The 16,669-nt window shown below is 47.6% G+C and overlaps 1 protein-coding gene across 4 annotated transcripts in view; it reads left to right on the top strand.

Moving 5' to 3' along the window:
• Window positions 1-16,669, top strand: part of arap1 (ArfGAP with RhoGAP domain, ankyrin repeat and PH domain 1) — a 209,758-nt gene that overhangs the window by 21,792 nt on the left and 171,297 nt on the right. The window contains exon 1 of one of the 4 annotated variants that reach the window (XR_015757500.1): window positions 5,633-5,780. The exons of 2 other annotated variants lie outside the window; for them this stretch is intronic. The gene's annotated coding sequence lies outside the window, so the exon portion shown is untranslated. Of the gene's footprint in view, window positions 1-5,632; window positions 5,781-16,669 lie in introns of those variants that run through there. One more of the 4 variants, XM_087988446.1, reaches the window with a different exon arrangement.

The raw sequence follows: 16,669 nt of genomic DNA, 5'->3' as shown, positions 1-16,669 counted from the left end.
TCCCCTCATGATTGTAAAAACCTCAGTGAAATAGCCTCAGCCTTTCCAGTCTATTTTTATAACTCAAACCCTCCATACCCGGCAACATCTTGGTAAATCTTCTTTGAACCCTCTCCAGTTTAATAATCTCCTTCCTGTAATAGGACGACCAGAGCTGGACATAGTACGACAGAAGAGGCCTCACTAATGTCCCGTACAACCTCAGCATGATGTCCCAGCTCCTATACTCAAAGATCTGAGCAATGAAGGCAAGTGTGCAGAATGCCTTCTTAATCATCCTGTCCACATATGGTGCAAACTTCAAAGAATTACGTACCAGCCCCCCCCGCCCCCCCCAACATCGGTGAGTGTTTTGTAGGTGGAATTCTCTCCAGTGTCAATGTGGTTGGAGACCCTCGTCCACTTGGACAGGATGAGTGAGTGGGCAAACATAGCCCAATGCAGGATTAGTGTGGCGAGATAGGAAGTTCAACACTCTGGTGTGAAAAGGGGAGAGGGAGAGCGTTGTTGAAATGGTGATGTCTTGGGAAGTGTGGACATTCCAAGGGATCTTGCAGCCAGTCATAGCTGGGCAGAAAATATGAGCAGGAGCAGACCATTGGGACCTTCGGGCCTGCTCTATTATGTCATGGCTGATCATCCAACTCAGTTCCTGCTTTCCCCTCATGTCTTTGATCCCATTAGCCCAAATGATATCCATCTCCTTCTTGAAAATCTAGTGCAAGAGGCAATGAGGAAGGCCAATGTTATATTGGCCTGGGCAGATGGTGAAATTTAAATTCACTCATTGGCTGCAGAGCTTTGTCACGTTACAGGAGGCCGAGTCATCGACTCCTTTTCTTGCGAACTGGTCTCCCTTTTCATGTGTCGAGTTGCGGTGACGTCCCAGCATCTCCATGGAGACAGTGAAGGACTGTTTGGGCTATTCAGCACTGGAGTGTGGCCGGGGATCTCCCCTCAATCCAATCTGGAGATTGAATTGAATTGAATTGAATTTATTGTCCCGAAATATGTTCTGTACCCACCTTCATTGTGAACCTTCTGTCTGTCTCTCTGCGCTGGGCCCAACGAGGAAGTGGTAGCAATCAAACCGATTTTAAGGGAAGATGGTGGACGAGTGCTATTGTCAGTGGTCTTGGACTCATGATTATTAATGTTCTGGGGAGAGGGGTTTAAATCCCAGTCACCATGGCAGATGCTGAAGTTTGACTTGAAAGAGATTCAGAAAAGATTTACAGCAATGTCATAGAGTCATAGAGATGTACAGCACGGAAACAGACCCTTCGGTCCAACTCGTCCATGCTGACCAGACATCCTAAATTAATCTAGTCCCCTTTGCCAGCACCCAGCCCATATCCCTCCAAACCCTTCCTATTCATATACCCATCCAAATGCCTTTTAAATGTTGTCATTGTTCTAGCCTCCACCACATCCTCTGGCAGCTCATTCCATACATGCACCACCCTCTGTGTGAAAAAGTTGCCCCTTAGGCCTCTTTTATAGCTTTCCCCCCTCACCCTAAACCTATGCCCTCTAGTTCTGGACTCCCTGACCCCAGGGAAAATACTTTGTCTATTTACTCTATCCATGCCCCTCATGAGTTTATAAACCTCTATAAGATCACCCCTCAGCCTCCGTCACTCCAGGGAAAACAGCCCCAACCTACGCAGACTCCCACTGTAGCTGTTGCCAGGGTTGGAGGGTTTGAGCTGGGGTACAGCTCTGTTTGGTTAGGGACACAGCCGCACACGCCTATGGTCCTCGTGTTGATCGAACATCTGCAAGTTTCACAACAGGAACGGCCAGCTTTATCTCCACAAAAACCACGCAGGAATGCAATCATCCCGAGTCCCTCCCGGGCCTGTGGCAGGGAGCTGATGGGAACATTACTGGAGGTGACGTGAGAGTGGTTCACTTTGAAAAGGAAGGCTAAGAGGTTCACGGCTGAGGGGGGATTGGTGTGGGGGGGGGGGTGGTGGGGGAGAGTTCCGGTGTTTGGAATCCAGAGGGTGGAAAGCTGGACTTGGAGGAGCTCTGAGTTCTCCAAGGGTTGAGAGTCTGGGGACTGGTGTTGAGGGAGAGCGCTCGAGTATTCCGAAATAACGGTGTTGTCCCAGAAGGCTCCCGGGAGTACAGGAGTGAGGGAGGGGTGTATGGGAAGATACACTCAGGTAGCATGAGTAGGGGTTTGGTGGAGTTGACAGTAATGGAGGTTAGTTCGGATTAGAATGCCAGTAAGATTCTCCTGAATGCATTATTGAGGCTTTGGGGAAATGCAGTGTTGTGGGATTGATTGTTGCTGATCCTGCTGCATGTTGGATTCCTCTGCCCAACATTGCTCAGTGTGTGGGCCACTGTGCTTGATAGCTCTCTCCTTGATTGGTGCCTGGGGTTTAGGATTGCTTTCTGTGAATCACGCAGCATTTACAAAGGACTCTGTGTAATCACCGAGGGAAGAGATTGTGGACTGAAACCACAGGGACCAACATTTCCCAATGTCCCAGCTCTGTCTGTAGGTGTGTAACACGCTGTGTATGAGGAATCAAGGAACCTGTGACCATCTCAGCGCCTTCCTTCAAAAGCACTCTCTCACTAAAACGTACAAGATTCTGAGGAAGGGTCACTGCACCCGAAATGTTAACTCTGCTTCGTCTCTTCACAGATGCTGCCAGACCTGCTGAGATTCTCCAGCAATGAGGGGCATGGATAGAGTAAATGGCAAGGTCTTTTCTCTGGGATGGGGGAGTCCAGAACTAAAGGGCATAGGTTTAGGGTGAGAGGGGAAAGGTTTAAAAGGGACCTAAGGGGCAACTATTTCACACAGAGGGTGGTACGTGTATGGAATGAGCTGCCAGAGGATGTGGTGGAGGCTGGTACAATTGCAACATGTAAGAGGCATTTGGATGGTATATGAATAGGAAGGGTTTGGAGGGATATGGGCCGGGTGCTGGCAAATGGGACGAGGTTAGGTTAGGATATCTGGTCTAGGGTCTGTTTCTGTGCTGTTTCTATAACTCTATTTCCTTTTCTGTCATGAAAGAGTTTCAGGGACTTGACAGGTGAGATGGTTGTCTCCCCCTGTGGGAGAGTCTAGGACCAGAGGGCATCATCTCACAATAAGGAGTCACACATTTAAGATGGAGACAGGGAGGAATTTTTTCTCTCTGTGGGGAGTGAATCTGTGGAATCCTTTACCACAGAGGGCTGTCAACGCTGGGTCATTGAGTCCATTCGAGGCCGAGAGAGATTGTTAATCAGGAAGGGAATCAAGGGTTATGGGGAAAAGGCAGGAAAGTGGAGTTGAGGATTATCAGATCAGCAATGATCTCATTGATTGGGGGAACAGACTCGATGGGCTGAATGGTCTATGTCTGCTCCAGTGTCTGATGGCCCCTTGGGTAGCCTGAATATTGACTCAGTTGGTCACCATGGTGACAGTTACCACTCCCATTTGTCCCCCATTTCTGAAACTGCATAGTGCAGGTTATCACTAAATCGACGCTCAATAATACTCCACCTAGTCTTAGATACAGAGTAAAGCTCCCTCTATGCTGATTTAATCACCTAAGGGATTTTTGTTCCAATCAGTGAGCTTAGACAGGTCTGTATCCTGGGGCTCCCCCACTTGCGAGGAGGCAATGGCCTAGTGGTATACTTGCTGGACTGTTAATCCAGAGACCCAGGTAATGTTCTGGGGACCCAGATTCAAATACCATCATGGCCAACGGTCACATTGAATCCAACACAAAACTGGAATTAAGAGTTTAACAGCGGCTGTGAACATTGAGTACAAAAGCTAATGTCCTTTTAGGAAGGAAATCTGCCATCCTTATCTGTTCTGGTCTACATGTGACTCCAAACAGGCAGTTAGGGATGGGCAATAATTACTGGCCTACCCCTCATCCCTGAATTCTGCCCTCACCATTGACAAATAAAATTCGGGCTTTGTGGGAGAGGTATGATGGCTGAGGGTGGGGAGAGTGTTAGTGAGTGGGAGGGGTAGGGGTTTGGGGAAGCTGTGTATACTGTGGGGCCTCACTGTCAGGGGGTGACCTCTCTCAGGGTGAGGTGCAGTCTGTCCCTTTGATTCCCTGAGGTCTTCCCCCGGCCGTGTGTCAGAGACCACCTTCCTCCCATGACCTAACCGAATCTCTGTGGTCAGTAGCTGACAATGGAACCCAGGGGGAGACGGTGCCTGGGAGTTGTTTGCTGTGAGTCTCTGAAGTTGCCGTTTAAATGTTTTTCTTTTCTCGATGGTAGGTGAAGCGATACTTCCTCATCGGAGGGGTAATGGAATCCCTGCCCTCGGGCTGATTGGAATCACACTGTGTAACTGGGCTGACTCCACCCAGGAATGTTGCTGACACCACTCCGGCTTTCACAGAACTGCAGTGTTCAACTCCCGTCAGTAACCTCCAGTAACTTCCTCCTCTCACTCACTGTTACATTCTTAAATTCTCTCTTAAATGTCTGTCTGTGTCTTTGTCAATGTCTATGTGCACTTCTCTATGTTTCTCTGTCTGCCACTGTCTGTGTGTGTGTGTGTGCCTGCGTGCACCTCTATGTATATTTCTCTGTCTCTGTCTGTATGTCTTTATCTCACTCTTCCCCTCTTTCTCTCTCACCCCGTGTGTATTTCTCTCTGCCTCTGTCTGTATGTCTGTGTGTGTGTGTGCCTCTTTATATGTTTCTTGGTCTCTGTATTTCTCTCTCTCTCTGTTTTTCTCTCTCGCTCTCACATCTCACTCTGTGTGTATATCCCTCTCTTTGCGTGTTTACAATGCTGCCTACTGACCACACACACACACACACACACACACTGTATCAACTCCTTTCTCCCCCTAGTCAGTCTCTCTGCCGTTTCTAGCCTTGACTGCTCAAAAATGGTCAATTTCTGAGTTGCTTTGACATCCCCTGTCCTTGCTAAATCGTTGTGTTTGTTGTGAAATTTCAACTAATAATGACTCACTGAGGGTGTGTTTCATTAATCCAATGAGACCCAAGTTGGGAAAAGCAGTCACTCTTTCCTCCCAGGCTGACCTCTGGAGTATTTCCTGATTTCAGTCACCTGACCATCATTGGTTGTCCCCCAGCACCCTCTGTACATCCCTTTACCTCCAAGCTTGGGGTCCCCTGGTTTGGTGTCAAATTTTCTCATGATGCATTCCCACAGTGTGAGGTGCTGTGTGGGAGTGCTAAAGGGTGCTGTGTAAATCCACAGTTGCTTGAAGAGCAGACTGAGAGTTATTAATGTCCTGGCCCTCTGTCACATCTCAGTTAGATGCTCATACCACAGGAAGAACTATTAAGGCAACTTGGTCAGAGCAGGACGTTTTTAAAGAGTGTCTCTGAGCTGTGGAGAGTTTGAGAATGCCAGTTACTATGTGATTAAGTCTGGGTCCTGCCTGGGGACAGATTGGGAATAAGATGAGGAAAGCGCTGTCTCCAATAAAGTCAGGCTGTGGTCAGGGAGTTGTCTGTTCACCTCCAGCTCCAAAGTGCAAACTGTGTTTTACATCAGCTCTGGTGTCATTCAAGTTAGTTCCTCAAACAGCAGGAAGAATCTGAGTTCCTCTTTCGTAAACCTCCAAGATAATTGTTATCTTGTGTTTATTAACCGTTGCTGGCTGTGGTAGAGACTTGTCGGATTCTGGCAGTAAAGGGAACACCGGGGAGAAGGGGGCTGCAGGCTGGATTTTCACCCTCAGTCTGTTGTCTGGAGTCTCTCTCTCTCTCTCTCTCCACTCGCCCCACTCCCCGCTGTGAGTCCTGTCTCAAAGGTATGTGTTTGCTCAAAGTCATTGCTTCAGAGTGCAGGCAGATCCACAGGATGGTCTCTCCCTGTGTGGGAGTGTGTGTGGGAGTGTGTGTGTGAGAGAATTACTGTTTGAGTGAGTGTGTGAGAACAAGTGTGTGAGAATGAGTGTGTGTGTGAGAGCGACTGTGTGTGAGAGCAAGTGTGGTTAAGTGTGAGCGCACAAGTGTGTGTGTGTGAGAGAAAACACGAGTGTATGTAGCTGTGAGAACACAAGCGTGTGTGTATCTGTGAGAACAGCCCCCTCTCTGTTGTCTCTCTGTGTGGTGTCAGGATTGTGGGGAAAATAGCTTTCACCTCCGGCATTGTCCAATTGGCTTGGATATACCTCCCGTATTGAGAAAGGTAACGCCATGGTTATGTTGTGAGGCATGGGTCAGACCTCACAGGTGCTGATGGAGATTAGGGTGATAGTTAGTTCAGTTGGCTGGATGGTTGGTTTGTGATGCAAAGTGACACCAACAGCAGGGGCTCAGTCCCTGCATTAACTGAGGTTCCATGAAGGACTCTCCCCTCACCTGACCTCAGGTAAGAGAGGTTAGACTTCTGAGACAATAGCGACTTCCCCTTGATATTAAATGCTGTTAATTGTTTATTAATTGTCAAAGAATTAGAGAAATCTACAGCACAGAAAGAGGCCCTTTGGCCCATTGAGTTTGTGCAACCCCGTTCTGTTCTAATTGGGTTTCATTGGGGACCACAAGCTGCCTTGACACATCATTCACTTGCGTTCCTATATATGGAGCAGATTATTAGGTTTGGAGGCACAAGGGTGTAATGCCTGTCTCTGTAAATAAAATCCGGTATTTGGTTAAAGGATCCAGTTCTCCCATCGCCTACCCCACCCCCACCCCACCATCAATCCCTTGGTAAGACAAATTGTCACATTGTACTTATCCAAACAACAGGCCTTTACCCACCCTGGCCTCACCTTCTCTCTCTCTCTCTCTCTTTCTTTTCTTTCTCTCTGCCTCTGTCTGTCTGTCTGTCTCTCTCTCTCTCTCTCTCTCTCTCTCTGTCTCTTCCATCTCTGTCTCTCTCTCTCTCTTCTTTCTCTCTGTCCCACACACCCTCTGTGTGTGTGTCTCTTGTCTCAAACACTCTCTCTGTATGGAGGAGAAAGTGAGGACTGCAGATGCTGGTGATCAGAGCTGAAAATGTGTTGCTGGAAAAGCGCAGCAGGTCAGGCAGCATCCAGGGAACAGGAGAATCGACGTTTCGGGCATAAGCCCTGAAGAAGGGCTTATGCCCGAAACGTCGATTCTCCTGTTCCCTGGATGCTGCCTGACCTGCTGCGCTTTTCCAGCAATACATTTTCAACTCTCTCTGTATACTTTACATATATACATTTATATCGCTCATGCGCTCTCTCTCTGTCTCAAATAATCTTTCTCTACACTTTATACGTCTTGCTCACTCACACTTCCGCTCTCTCACTCATTCTCTCTCTACCTCTGTTTAATATAAATGCTACCTCAACTCCTGTGGTGTAGATGTACAATTTACTTTTATTATCATTTATAGTAAGTTTGGGTTTTTGCTGTTTGCGTTGGTTGGTTTTCTGCACATCTGAAGTTGGTCACTAACATTTAAGTGCTTCTTTAGCTATAATCATCTTTTTGCAAATGGATTTTGAGGTGAGCTTTTGAGCGAGTAGGCTTGCAGGCAGCAGTAATGGAACAGAGTTGACTTTAGATTATTTACTTGACCAGGTCATGAAACAATGAGGCCTTAAGGTTCATTAGAGATTCCTGGAAGTTTTTCTTAATGAAATGGATGGGATAAATAGACAAAGTCTCTCTTCTGGGATGGGGGAGTCCAGAACTAGAGGGCATAGGTTTAGGGTGAGAGGGGAAAGATATACAAGCGACCGATGGGGCAACGTTTTCACACAGAGGGTGGTGCGTATATGGAATGAGCTGCCAGAGGAAGTGGTGGAGGCTGGTACAGTTGCAACACTTAAGAGGCATTTGGATGGGTATATGAATAGGAAGGGTTTGGAGGATATGGGCCGGGTGCTGGCAGGTGGGACTAGATTAGGTTGGCATATCTGGTCGGCATGGACAGGTTGGACTGAAGGGTCTGTTTCTGTGTACATCTGTGATTCTATGACTCTAAATTAAGGGAAACGCTCACTGTTGAGAGAGGGTGGTTTTGTTTTGTTTTGAGTTTTGGCTAGTGCAGTGAATTCCTTAGAATTGGATAGCTTTGCAGACTGGTATCCTGAGAACGGACAGGTCTATCATGATGTAATAAAACAAAGAAAGGATATAGGGTGAACTAGGTTATCTTAGAATGAGGAGTTGGTGTCAACTCAGCCAGATGTGTTGGGATAAAACCTTGAAGAGAGAACTTTAAAGCAAAGAATGTTAAAGCTCAGAGATATAACAACTCTAGGAAGATTAACCCCTGCTCTTCTAGCTTTTACATTAAACTCTCAAATGAGTTATTGAGTTAGATACAGGGAGTCTTGTGCCAATATGATATGAGTAGTGTTCTGGGGTTCTGTACTGGGGAGGTATGATTTCAGTAATGTCCAAAAACTATTGGGTTTTCCTTGCAATTTATAAGATACTGGCATCACACCTTTACTGTGTATTTAAACATTTATAAGTAGATAGCTTTTCCTACTTTATCTTTAATCCTTTTTCTAACAAATTTGAGATTTCTTATTGAAGTGAGATCTGCAGCGTGTGCTGTTATGTTTCAGTAAGGGGCCACTGCATTGAATTCTGGATTAGTGGTGCTGGAAAAGCACAGCAGTTCAGGTAGCATCCGAGGTGCAGGAAAATCGACGATTCGGTCAAAAGTCTTCGCCACTGCATTGAAACCAAAACTGAAACAAAGTAGGATTTATCAAGCCAGGGTCAGACTTGTCCACTATTAACATTATCTGGGATCAGAGCAACATCCCAGAAGTTTTGCTAAGAATCTTCGAATTTAAAAAAAATCCAAAAAAGGAGCTTGGAGATTTTTCAGAAGATTTAGACTCATAGAATCCCTACAGTGTGGAAGCAGGCCATTCTGCCCATCCTTACTCTGCAAAGAGCATGTCACCCTGACCCACTCCCCCATCCTAACTCTGCATTTCCCATGGCTGACTCACCTAACCTAAACATCCCTGAACACAACGGGCAATTTAGCATGGCCAATCCACCTTACCTGGCCATCTTTGAATTGTGGGAGGAGACTGGAGCAAACCCACGCAGACACGGGGAGAGCGTGCAAACTCCACACAGACAGTTACCTGAGGCTGGAATCGAACCCAGGTTCCCTGGCGCTGTGAGGCAGCAGTGCTAACCACTGAGCCACCGTGTCACGGTTTCCTGGTGTCTGCTGATTCCTACAGGATATGTGACATGGATTGAAAATGTTAATTTAGCTGCTGTGCCCCTTCGAATTGAATGTGCTGCATTTTTCCTTTGGATTTGCTCCTGGCCCCCACACTTTCTGTTCCCAGAGTTGGCTACGTTCTCATCTCATTCTTGTCGATGTGGGAGTTGCTGGCAAGGACGTGACTTATTGTCTGGCGTTGAGAGGTGACAGTCAGCTGCTTTCTGTGTCATGGTTCCATACAGCTCTGTGACCAGAAACAAAAGTTGATCTTGAGAGCATGAGTTCAAACCCCACTCTGATCTCAACCTTCAATAACCTGGGGGTGTAGTTTAACGTGAAAGGCAGGGCCTTTAGATAGGATTTGAGGAAATGTTTTCTTCATCTAGAGGGTGGGTGGGATCTGGTTGGGGTGTTGAGGAAGGAAATCTCACAACCTTTAACAAGTACTTGGATTAACCTTTGCAATGTCCTAATATTTCAGGCTATGTGTGAAGTGGAGGAAAGTGGGGCTGGTATCAACAGATTGGCATATTCTTGATGAACTGAAGGGTCTCTTCTATATTGTGTGATTCTATAGTAATAAACATACCAGGAATAGGCCATTTGGCCCCTCTAGACTGGTCTGCTGTTCTGTAAGCTCATAACCTTCAAGGCTATGGGCCTGGTGTTGGAGAGTTGGACTTGTATAGGTAGGAGTACATTTTTTTGGACAGTACAGACTTGATGGATCGAAGGGCCTCTGGTTGTTCGGGAATTGGGCAGATGACGAAATTTAACTTCACTTCAATAAATCTGAAATTGAAAGCTTGTCTTGATGGTGGCAACTGTGATGGGCCACACCAATTGTTGTGAAAACCCGTCTTGTTCGCTAGTGCCCTCCTTAGGGAGGGTAATCTGCCGTCCTCAGCCAGTCTGGCCTACATGTGACTCCAGACCCATGGCAGTGTGTGTTAACTCTTGACTGCCCTCTGAAATGGGCCAGTGAGACCTTCCATTCGAAGGGCATTTGGGGATGGCCAACAAACGTTGGCCTCATCAGTGATGCCCACACTCTGTGAAGAGAATAGGTAGAAAGGCCAGCTGTGGTGAAGCAGTTGAGGTTGCCTCCACATGACCCCAGTCCCTCGAAGGTCACATCTGTGTCTAGTAAAAGTGGAGTGTCAACCCCATAGCATAGGCCCTGGGGCAGAATGTAAGGAGACAATGAGCAGTGGTAACGTCAGGGCCTCCAGACTGGATCCAAAGGATCGCAGCGTGTGGGTAAGCCATGGAGGAATGGGATGAGAAGAACTCTCTTCACACAGAGTTGGGGGGGCAGTGGATCTTTGGAATTCCCTACCCCAGACAGCTGCAGAGATTAGATCGAGTACGTTCAAGACAGAAATTGATAAATTTCTGGAAGTTAGTAATGTGGGGATACTGTGGGGAAGAGTGACTTTGCAGAAGGTGATCACCCATGAGCTAGAACGGCTGAGCAGGTTCAAGGGGCTGAATGGCCTTCTCCTGTTTCTGAGAATCCTTCTATGGCTGTGCCAATTAGGCTACAGGAAGGGTGATGAGAGTTGGAAGCCATTCTACTGTTGAGCTCTGCTTAGACATTCTGCCCCCTCTGGATTATCCCCCTTGGGTGCCCACCAGATGACGGTGGCTACCAGTTGGTTTGTGAGGTTCAGGAAAGTCCATGTGGCAATGGGTGGGGGAGGGGGAGTGCCAAACCTACTCCAAGTCTCCCTGGCACCCAAGCCTGGGGTCAGAGATGACCATGAGCTGTTGTCACTGATTGAGACGTTGTGTACAGGCAGTGAGAGCGTAGTGAGTCAGGGAGTCACTCAACTTCTTACCGAGCGCTGCTGACTGTAATCTGTCACGGAGATGCATCAGGTCAGTGAGGTGCCCTCTCCCTGCCATTCCACGTGGGCACTGACACATTCCGAGTCAGGGAGGTGGCAGTGGGTCTAATCCAGCCACTTCATTGGCACCGTGTCCATCACTTTCAACACTTACCACCGATACTCAGTAGCAGCATTGTGTACCATATATAGAAGTTGACCAAGGTTCCTTCGACAACACCTTCCAAACCCATGGCCACTTCCATCTGAAAGGACAAGGGCAGCAGGTAGAGTTATACAGAACAGAAACAGACCCCTCGGCCCAACCAGTCCACACTGACCATGTTCCCAAACTAAACTAGTCCCACCTGCCTGCTCCTGGCTCATATCCCTCCAAACCTTTCCTATTCGTGAACTGATCCAAATGTCTTTTAAATGTTGTAACTGTGCTGACATCCACTTCCTCTGGCAGTTCGTTCCACCCACGAACCACCCTCTGTGTGAAAGAAGTTGCTCTTTATTTCTTTCTCCTCTCACCTTGAAAGTATGCCCCCTGGTTTTGAGCTCCCCCACCCTGGGGAGAAAAGCTTTGCTATTCAACATGTCGATACCCCTCATGATTTTCTAAACCTTGGTTAGGGCACTCCTCAATGTCCTACGGAATTGAAAAGCCCCAGCCTTTCCAGTCGATTTTTATATCTCAAGCCTCCAATCCAGGCAAAATGCTCGTAAATCTTTTCTGAACCTTTTCCAGCTAAATAATATCCTTCCTGTAACTGGGTGACCAGAACTGGACACAGTATTCCAGATGAGGCATCACCAATGTCCCGTACAATCTCAACGTAACGTCCCAACTCTTACACTCAGAGGTCTGAGTGAGCAATGAAGGCAAGTGTGCTATACGCCTTCTTAACCCCTCTGTCTACCTGTGACACAAGTTTCAAAGAATTATGTATCTGAGCTCCTAGATCTCTCTGTTCCAAAACACTACCCAGGGCCCTTACCAGAAACTGTGTAAGTCTCCCTTTGTTCACTTTACCAAAATGCAATTATCCAAATTAAACTCCATGCCCCACTCATCGGCCCATTGGCCCAATAGATCTGTTTGTAACCTTAAATAACCTTCTTGGTTGTCCACTTTACCATCAGCTTCAGATCAATCTGAAAACTTACTAACCATGCTTCCTGCATTCTCATCCAAATCATTGACATAATTCGCAAACAAAATTGGACCCACCCCCTGCAAGTTCCCCTCCAAGCCACTCTCATTCCTGATTTAGAAATATATCGCCGTTCCTTCACTGTCGCTGGGTCACAATCCTGGAATCCCCTCCCTAAGGGACATTGTGGGTCTACCCACAGCACATGGACTGCAGCGCTTCAAGGAGGCAGCTCACCCCCACCTTCTCAAGGGGCAATAAATGCCGACCCAGCCAGCCATGTCCGCGTCCTGTGAAAGACATTTTGAAAATTCTGTGGCTTTGTGCAGTCTCAATGTTGAAAGAGAGCGAGTGTCTGGGCCCTGGGCTCTGAGGAGGTGACTGGTACAATAACGCAGGCAGCCCTGATGTTAGAGAGACATGGTGAAGATATCACACCCTCCCATAGGCTCAGGAGTGAAGCCAATTCTGTTATCAAGAGCAGAGGTTGAGATGATTACATGTGTACAGCACCGAGTCATTTACAAGTCGCCCTGGTGATGAGGAAGTCGAACACTTAAAAACAAAACAAACCATAAAATCCCGAACCATACATGTCAGAATGAGGTGTCCAAATGAGATCTGGGCACCTTATTTAGAGAAGGATAGGGACAGGGCAAAGGGGATTTGCTAGAATAATACCAGGAACGGAGGATTTTCGACATAAGGAAAGATTAGAGAGTTTGGGCTTATTCCCCTTGGAGCAGAGAAGATTAAGAGGTGACCTTATTGAGGTGTTTAAAATTATAAACAATTTTGACAGGAGAAAGGAGGATATTCTGTTTCCTCTAGTTAATGTGTCAGTATCTAGGGGTGACAAATTCCAGATTGTCAGCAAGAGGAAGTGGTGTAAGTAGGTATAATTACAACACTTAAAAGGCATCTGGATGGGTATGTCAACAAGAAGGGTTTAGAGAGGTATGGGCCAAGTGCTGGCAAATGGGACTAGATTAGGTTAGGATATCTGGTCAGCATGGACGAGTTAGACCAAATGGCCTGTTTCCATGCTATACATCTCTATGACTCTAAGAGAGCTGGGAGTGAGATGAGGGGAGTTGCTTGGATTTGGAATGTACTGCCTGGGAGAGTGGTGGGGTTAGGTTCCATAGAACGGTTCAGAGGAGAGTTGGATATATATTGGAAAGGGCTGAAGTTAGTGGGTTACGGAGATAGGGCCAGAGGATGGGATGAGCAGGGTGGCTCTTTCAGGAGCTGGTACACACACTACGGGCTGAATGGCTTCCTTCTGTACTGAAAAAATGCTATGATTCTAGGCATCATCTTCAAATCCTTACAAATGAGGAGAATAAGACAGGCTGATAATTGCAGAAACTTGCAGACTGCAAAATCATTCAAAATGAGCTGGTTATAACTGTAGTGTGCACAAAGAAATTGGTTGGAGGCCATTCAGCCCATTGACCCAAAGCAAATCTTAGCAGGACTGATACACTTCATGGTAGGGTCCTGGGAGTGTTGTTGAACAAAGAGACCTTGGAGTGCAGGTTCATAGCTCCTTGAAAGTGGAGTCGCAGGTAGATAGAATAGTGAAGAAGGTGTTTGGTATGCTTTCCTTTATTGATCAGAGTATTGAGTACAGGAGTTGGGAGGTCATGTTGCAACTGTACAGGACATTGGTCAGGCCACTGTTGGAATATTGCATGCAATTCTAGTCTCCTTCCTATTGGAGTGATGTTGTGAAACTTGAAAGGGTGCAGAAAAGATTTATAAGGATGTTGCCAGGGTTGGAGGATCTGAGCTACAGGGAGAGGCTGAACAGGCTGGGGCTGTTTCCCCTGGAGTGTCGGAGGCTGAAGGGTGACCTTATAGAGGTTTACAAAATTATGAGGGGCATGGATAGGATAAATAGACAAAGTCTTTTCCCTGGGATCAGGGGGTCCAGAACTAGAGGGCATAGGTTTAGGGTGAGAGGGGAAAGATATAAAAGAGACCTAAGAGGCAACTTTTTCACACAGAGGGTGGTACGGGTATGGAATGAGCTGCCAGAGGAAGTGGTGGAGGCTGGTACAATTGCAACATTTAAGAGGCATTTGGATGGGTATATGAATAGGAAGGGTTTGGAGGGATATGGGCCGGGTGCTGGCAGGTGGGACTAGATTGGGTTGGGATATCTGGTCGGCATGGACGGGTTGGACTGAAGGGTCTGTTTCCGTGCTGTACATCTCTATGACTCCACGATACAATCATGGCTGATGTTTGCGTTTCCGTTTCCAATTCCAATTCATCCCCAGCTGTTTCTTTGCACCCTGCAATAATTGAGACCCATCAGCTTCATCGTTGAAATGTTCTGCAAGAATTGTTATGATCTGTTTTTTGAAAACCCGACCAGTTTGTCTGCAATCAGATAAAGAGTAACCAAGCTGTGCATCTTAATCAGCTGTGCCATCTCTCTGCATCACATCAACACTCATGAGAGACTGCAGAAACAGATACAAAATAATAATTCATTTTCTTCAAAATTTGCCTGGATTCTCGCAATGTCTGAGCAGATTCTACCCTCCTGCCTTGGGTGCTGGTGTTTTCTGTGATCGAGAACTCTCAGAGGCCTCTTTGCTCTTGCTTCCTGTAATCTTTCTCCATTCGAATAAATGTTTAGCTTCTCGAACCCTCCTGCCGGAAGGCAGAACATTCACACCTCCCCACATTATATTCCATCTGCCAGATTTTTGCCAACTTCTTATATCTTTCTCTATCCCTCGATAGACTCTGTCACCCCCACTCTCACCTTTCCACCTATTTATCACAAACTTGGTACATTTCCCTCCATCATCCAAGTCCTGGATATATATTGTAAATAATGGTGGCCCCAGCACTGATCCCTGTGGCACACATAACAAGTTACAGATTGCCATCCTGAAAATGCTGCCCTTAACCCAACTCTCTGTCTTATATTGGTTAACCAGTCCTCTATCCTTCTAATATACGACTTCAACACATCGGCTCTTAATCAGTGATGTATGTACAGTGTCTTATTGAATGCTTTCCGGACCATCACATAGATTAAATCCACTGTTCCCACTTTCTCTACTCTGATTTTTATCTTGTCAAAGAGTTGTAGTAAATTTCTCAGGCATGATTTCCCCTTCATGAAGCTGTACTGACTCTGACTGATCATATTAAGTATATCTACACGCTCTGCTATTAACATCCCGAATGATGGACTCAAACATTTTCCCAATAGCAGACGAGAAGCTAACTGTACTTGTCTCATTTTCTTTTACATTAAAGGTCTTACATTGGTCATTTTCCAACCCTCTGGCTCTTTTCCTCGATTCCTTAAAAATTGCTTTAATCCATCCACTATCTCCGGAGCTATTTCCTTTAATAGCCATGGAAGCATCCCAAAACATCCAGGGAACATACCGGTCTTTAGTTTCATTCGTTTCCCTGGCACATTTTTCTTTGTTGTTGATTAGAATGTTTATTTCCTCTCCTCCTTTTGCCCCAATTTTTTCCAGCCTAGTTCTTTGCAGAGTCTATGTTTGGCATCTCTCTTCCTTTTTATGTGCTTAAAGAAGCTCTTGCTGTTCATTTTGATATTGCTTGCAAGTTTACCCTCAATTTATTTTCTCCTTATTTTTAGACCTTCCAACAGTGCGGCACTCCCTCAGCACTGACCCGCCAACAGTGTGGCACTCCCTCAGCACTGACCCTCCGACAGTGCGGCACTCCCTCAGCACTGACCCGCCAACAGTGCGGCACTCCTTCGGCGCTGACCCTCCGACAGTGTGGCGCTCCATCAGCGCTGACCCTCCGACAGTGCGGCACTCCCTCAGCACTGACCCTCCGACGGTGCGGCGCTCCCTCAGCGCTGACCCTCCGACAGTGCGGTGCTCCATCAGCGCTGACCCTCCGACAGTGCGGTGCTCCCTCAGCGCTGACCCTCCGACAGTGCGGCACTCCCTCAGCGCTGACCCTCCGACAGTGCGGTGCTCCCTCAGCGCTGACCCTCCGACAGTGCGGCGCTCCCTCAGCACTGACCCTCCGACAGTGCGGCGCTCCCTCAGCACTGACCCTCTATCAGTGCGGCACTCCCTCAGCACTGACCCTCCGACAGTGCGGCACTCCTTCGGCAGTGACCCTCCGACAGTGCGGCACTCCTTCGGCAGTGACCCTCCGACAGTGCGGCACTCCCTCAGCACTGGCCCGCCAACAGTGCGGCACTCCCTCAGCACTGACCCGCCAACAGTGCGGCACTCCCTTAGCACTGACCCGCCAACAGTGCGGCACTCCCTCAGCACTGACCCTCCAACAGTGTGGCACTCCCTCAGCGCTGACCCTGTGACAGTGCGGCCCTCCCTCGGCACTGACCCTGTGACAGTGCGGCCCTCCCTCGGCACTGACCCTGTGACAGTGCGGCCCTCCCTCGGCACTGACCCTGTGACAGTGCGGCCCTCCCTCGGCACTGACCCTGTGACAGTGCGGCCCTCCCTCGGCACTGACCCTGTGACAGTGCGGCCCTCCCTCGGCAC

The sequence above is a fragment of the Chiloscyllium plagiosum genome, unplaced genomic scaffold (assembly GCF_037043375.1).
Source record: "Chiloscyllium plagiosum isolate Xiang-an unplaced genomic scaffold, Cpla_swu_hap1 HiC_scaffold_6, whole genome shotgun sequence".
Lineage (NCBI taxonomy): Eukaryota > Metazoa > Chordata > Chondrichthyes > Orectolobiformes > Hemiscylliidae > Chiloscyllium > Chiloscyllium plagiosum.
This window is presented reverse-complemented; position numbering and strand designations above follow the sequence as displayed.